Consider the following 6,567-nt stretch of genomic DNA (forward strand, 5'->3'; position numbering starts at 1 on the left):
ATGTCTCGTCAGTTTATACGTACGCTATTGTGATTTTTTTTTATAAATGTTTTTTTGTATGTAATGTTATTACAACTAGCAATGATTATAGAATTTGCACTCTTACATAACATCCATGCGTGATTAATGATTATAAAATGTTTTGAATAAAAAATCTTATTTTTGTTTGAAGTGAATTAAGGTTTTATTTTATTTGTGCTCTTGAGATTTATTTTTCTAATTCTCGTGTTAAATACAAAACCGCCTGGTGCCACATCAATAATAAAACAGTTCAATAATAAAACACGATTGAAACGGATGGGACCTGGATTCGAGCTCGCCTTTCTTCACGGTGAGACCACGTGGACACACGAGGCAGTCCCTGTGCCACTCACAGCTGCTGCTGTCAATCCACTGCCAGATGAGGGCCTCCTTACGCCGTGCGGGCCTTTTGACCATACTTCACCACGCCGGTCATCGCCGCTTCTCGTGAAGGCGGACGGCGCAGTAACCAACAGTGGATGGTGCTGCAGCTCACCGCGTAGCCTCGCAGCAGTCTCAAGCAACTTCCTGTCGATGGTTTCTGTGATAAACGCTTTGATTTTGGATGTGCAGATTTGGATTTGTGAAGGGGAAAGTTGTCTCTTCATCCAGTCGGTGCTGTGCACTGTGGGCGCCCATCCGAGCACTGTCCCAGACTCAACTTTGTCTCAGCTGTCCCAGTCTCAACTCTATCTCAGTCTCAACTCTGTCTCAACTCTGTCTCAGACTCAACTCTGTCTCAACTCTGTATCAGACTCAACTCTGTCTCAGCTCTGTCTCAGACTCAACTCTGTTTCAGACTCAACTCTGTCTCAGTCTCAACTTCTGCTTAGCCGACGAGGTGTGCAGGGCGCATGCCCGGTTATTAAAACTTGAAACTGTCCAATAAATAATAAAGAGGGCGTTTACATCATTCGACCTCGTTTGCCAGTACCAAAATATAATAATAGGTTTTTTCTCCTTTTTTTTCTGGCAACAAAACTGAAACCTTTTTACGAGGATTCATGTCTGCATTTACCACAATACTTGCAGTCAAAATGCAAACAAAAAACACACTATGATAATAAATGCATTGTCCTTGAAACTGATTGGTCCACACCAGGGACGGCTTTCTTTTGAGCCTCGACCCAATTGGTGCTCGACCAGAGGACGCCAAAAGGTGTACGCTCTTGACTGCAAGTATTGTGGTTAATGCAGACATGAATCCTTGTAAAAAGGTTTCAGTTTTGCTGCCAGAAAAAAGGGGGAAACCCCTATTATTAAAGAGGGCGTTTTGCAGATTAGTATTTGCTATGGTCGCCTATGCTTGCCCCTGACACGGGTCTGAAGCTGCCGCAAAGTTAGAGAAGTCTCTAAAGTCGCCTCCAAGCGTGTGGGTGTCGTCTCTGATCTGTCGTGCCGCCACCGCACCGCTGCCGTTCGCATTCAGCGAATCGCATTTGGTGGTGGTGCTGCTGCTGACGCTGCAGTGGTTCGTAAACTCAACAACAAAAGCAACTCTGAATATTCGTCAACAACATTGCGTGGGTCTGTGTGTGTGGCCTTGAAAGGACGAGAAATTGAAATATATATCGTCGTGTGTAGAAAGCAGGCGACGTTTCGGACGATGGTCCTTCGTATGTGTGTTGAACTTCTTTCACACCGTACGTAGCCAACCGTGCTTATCGGAGGTCGACAACCTTAATAGGAAAAAAAAGCTTTATTATTTATCTTTAAGTGCTTCATTTAGCCTGTATTTAATAACTAAATACAACGAATTATACACAAAAAACAGTTCTAAAGGACTTAAAGCTTTCGTGACTGCAGGAATTCATATTCTTTGGGTCTTTCGGTAAAGCCACGTAGATAGAACTAATAATAAAAAATCACGACGTTTCGATCGCAGCACAAGCAATCGTCATATATATCGCGGGAGAGCTGCTGAGAAAGTATTCGTGATATTGTTATATATTTTATTTATTTGCTCTATCTACGCGGCTTTACCGAAAGACCCAAAGAATAGAGTTTTAAAGGAGTGCATCTTCAATCTATATGGTCATTTAAGTGCGTAGCTCCAGTGGCTTCGTAACATCGTAAGGAAGAGCGTTCCAGACGGCCGCAATGCAAGTGACCTGTCTTAATTCGATGGCCGAGGCAAACGCCGCTGCTGCTGCTGCTGCGAGGATGAGTGGAGTTGGCGTGATGATGGTTTACAGGTCCTTGACGAGATCAAGTTTCATGTATTAGGTGGAGCCCTGTGAGCCATGCGGCTCTTGAGTCGGGTGCAACCGCAACAAACAAAATATGAACAGAGAACATCTTAAAGCGACGACGCGCAACAGAAACATCCTAGATAAACCAGTGAATCTTCCAAAAAAACCCCACCGTATTACAACGCTGTGTGCAAAAATCCCAGTGTGATGCAGGTCAAACAATAACAACCATAAGACAATTTAGATTAAAGTCATCAGGCCAACTCCGCAATTCCGCAATAAACATGGCTTAACCATATGTTTTCAAAATCACCAAAATGAAGCTATAAAAACAATGTAACAACAGTAATCATAAGAACTGTGATTCAAATTTAACAATAAACGATCAGCTAGGCATTGCGGTCCATTTGTGGCGAACGCGTTGTGTGTGATGTAATGTGCTCTGAAGAAGAGCCGGTGTTCATGACGAATTAGGTGGGGCTGTTGTAATTCGTGCACCACTGCCAACGCAGCATCAGCAGCAGGATCATCTGTAGAGAATGGGGTGTCCCAAATAAACGCAACAGTTTCTACTCAGCTGCTGCTCCTGCAGCTGCTGCTCCTGCAGCTGCTGCTCCTGCAGCTGCTGCTCCTGCAGCTGCTGCTCCTGCAGCTGCTGCTCCTGCTGCTGCTGCTCCTGCAGCTGCTGCTCCTGCAGCTGCTGCTCCTGCTGCTGCTGCTCCTGCAGCTGCTGCTCCTGCTGCTGCTGCTCCTGCAGCTGCTGCTCCTGCAGCTGCTGCTGCTGCAGCTGCTGCTCCTGCAGCTGCTGCTGCTGCGTGTGACAGCGGGGCGAGCCGAGGCGGGGGCCGACAGGAGACTGTTTACCTGTAACACTACAGGTGAGGGACAGGCGAGGAACACACACACACAGGTGTGATACACGCACACCGGTAGAGGCCATTTGTGTCAATCCACTGCTGATTGAAAGCCTCCCCACGCCGTAGGGGTCGTGGGGGCTTTTGACGAAATTGTCACCAGACTCCTGGGCTCAGTGCGGTTTGGTGAAGGCGGGAAGCGTAGAATGTACCCCACCGCAGCACGGAGTGCAGTACAACAAGGGGTGTTCCTACACTGCCCTCTGCTGCCCACGACGTATCAGGCGTGGAGCACAGGGAGAGACACCTGTTTGTGTTACACAGGGGCGGGGCAGGTAACACACACACAGGTGTGTTACACAGGGTAGTGCAGGTAACACACACACAGGTGTGTGACACAGGGGTAGTGCAGGTAAACACACACACAGGTGTGTTACACAGGGTGGTGCAGGTAACACACACACACAGGTGTGTTACACAGGGTAGTGCAGGTAACACACACACAGGTGTGTGACACAGGGGTAGTGCAGGTAAACACACACACAGGTGTGTTACACAGGGTGGTGCAGGTAACACACACACACAGGTGTGTTACACAGGGTAGTGCAGGTAACACACACACAGGTGTGTGACACAGGGGTAGTGCAGGTAACACACACACAGGTGTGTTACACAGGGTAGTGCAGGTAACACACACACACAGGTGTGTTACACAGGGTAGTGCAGGTAACACACACACAGGTGTGTGACACAGGGGTAGTGCAGGTAAACACACACACAGGTGTGTTACACAGGGTGGTGCAGGTAACACACACAGGTGTGTTACACAGGGTGGTGCAGGTAACACACACACACAGGTGTGTTACACAGGGTAGTGCAGGTAACACACACACAGGTGTGTTACACAGGGTAGTGCAGGTAACACACACACACAGGTGTGTTACACAGGGTAGTGCAGGTAACACACACACAGGTGTGTTACACAGGGTAGTGCAGGTAACACACACACAGGTGTGTGACACAGGGGTAGTGCAGGTAACACACACACAGGTGTGTTACACAGGGTAGTGCAGGTAACACACACACACAGGTGTGTTACACAGGGTAGTGCAGGTAACACACACACAGGTGTGTGACACAGGGGTAGTGCAGGTAAACACACACACAGGTGTGTTACACAGGGTAGTGCAGGTAACACACACACACAGGTGTGTTACACAGGGTAGTGCAGTTAACACACACACAGGTGTGTTACACAGGGGTAGTGCAGGTAACACACACACAGGTGTGTGACACAGGGGTAGTGCAGGTAAACACACACACAGGTGTGTTACACAGGGTAGTGCAGGTAACACACACACAGGTGTGTTACACAGGGTAGTGCAGGTAACACACACACAGGTGTGTTACACAGGGTAGTGCAGGTAACACACACACACAGGTGTGTTACACAGGGTAGTGCAGGTAACACACACACAGGTGTGTGACACAGGGGTAGTGCAGGTAAACACACACACAGGTGTGTTACACAGGGTAGTGCAGGTAACACACACACAGGTGTGTTACACAGGGTAGTGCAGGTAACACACACACACAGGTGTGTTACACAGGGTAGTGCAGTTAACACACACACAGGTGTGTTACACAGGGTAGTGCAGGTAACACACACACAGGTGTGTGACACAGGGGTAGTGCAGGTAAACACACACACAGGTGTGTTACACAGGGTAGTGCAGGTAACACACACACACAGGTGTGTTACACAGGGTAGTGCAGTTAACACACACACAGGTGTGTTACACAGGGGTAGTGCAGGTAACACACACACAGGTGTGTGACACAGGGGTAGTGCAGGTAAACACACACACAGGTGTGTTACACAGGGTAGTGCAGGTAACACACACACAGGTGTGTTACACAGGGTAGTGCAGGTAACACACACACACAGGTGTGTTACACAGGGTAGTGCAGGTAACACACACACACAGGTGTGTTACACAGGGTAGTGCAGGTAACACACACACAGGTGTGTGACACAGGGGTAGTGCAGGTAAACACACACACAGGTGTGTTACACAGGGTAGTGCAGGTAACACACACACAGGTGTGTTACACAGGGTAGTGCAGGTAACACACACACACAGGTGTGTTACACAGGGTAGTGCAGTTAACACACACACAGGTGTGTTACACAGGGTAGTGCAGGTAACACACACACACAGGTGTGTTACACAGGGTAGTGCAGGTAACACACACACAGGTGTGTTACACAGGGTAGTGCAGGTAACACACACACACAGGTGTGTTACACAGGGTAGTGCAGGTAACACACACACACAGGTGTGTTACACAGGGTGGTGCAGGTAACACACACACAGGTGTGTTACACAGGGTGGTGCAGGTAACACACACACACAGGTGTGTTACACAGGGGTAGTGCAGGTAACACACACACAGGTGTGTTACACAGGGTAGTGCAGGTAACACACACAGGTGTGTTACACAGGGTAGTGCAGGTAACACACACACAGGTGTGTTACACAGGGTAGTGCAGGTAACACACACACAGGTGTGTTACACAGGGTAGTGCAGGTAACACACACACAGGTGTGTTACACAGGGGTAGTGCAGGTAACACACACACAGGTGTGTTACACAGGGTAGTGCAGGTAACACACACAGGTGTGTTACACAGGGTAGTGCAGGTAACACACACACAGGTGTGTTACACAGGGTAGTGCAGGTAACACACACACAGGTGTGTTACACAGGGTAGTGCAGGTAACACACACACAGGTGTGTTACACAGGGTAGTGCAGGTAACACACACACAGGTGTGTTACACAGGGTAGTGCAGGTAACACACACACAGGTGTGTTACACAGGGTAGTGCAGGTAACACACACACAGGTGTGTTACACAGGGTAGTGCAGGTGTAATATGAGGATATATCTGGTTCACTGACGTATCACAACTCGTCATGGTGATTGGCTCTGCCGGGCCTGGTTTACAGCCAATGGGGGGAAGCCTGGGGGCATGGCCCTGACGTGATGGAAGGGTGACAGCTATAAGGATTGGTTCTGCTGGCTTTGGCCTCAGCCAATGGGGAGATGAGTTAGGGGCGTGGTCCCGGGAGCGGACGAGGGAGCCTGGAACATTCCATGCAGGCTAACGAGGATTGGCGGAAACGTACCACGTGACCCGGGTATTAAATAGGGGTGGAGACGAACGACACGTGGTCAGAACGGGAACGAACAGAGGAAGGGGGCCACGCGGGAGCGGGGCTCCGAGTTGCCAAGTGACAGTGCGTCTCTCACTGTCTATATGTCCCTCTCACGCTGCCTATCAGCAGCGTGAAGTAACTAACATAAGTTGAATAAAAGACGGATTCCAGAAGTCGTCTCAATGAGCTTTATTACATTGGTGTCAGAAGTATCTTCTGAGACCGTTTGGACGATTCTTCAAGCTGTCCAAGCACCTCAGAAAGAAGAACCCACCGG

This window comes from Lampetra fluviatilis, chromosome 13 (genome assembly GCF_964198595.1).
Source record: "Lampetra fluviatilis chromosome 13, kcLamFluv1.1, whole genome shotgun sequence".
Classification (NCBI taxonomy): Eukaryota; Metazoa; Chordata; class Hyperoartia; order Petromyzontiformes; family Petromyzontidae; genus Lampetra; species Lampetra fluviatilis.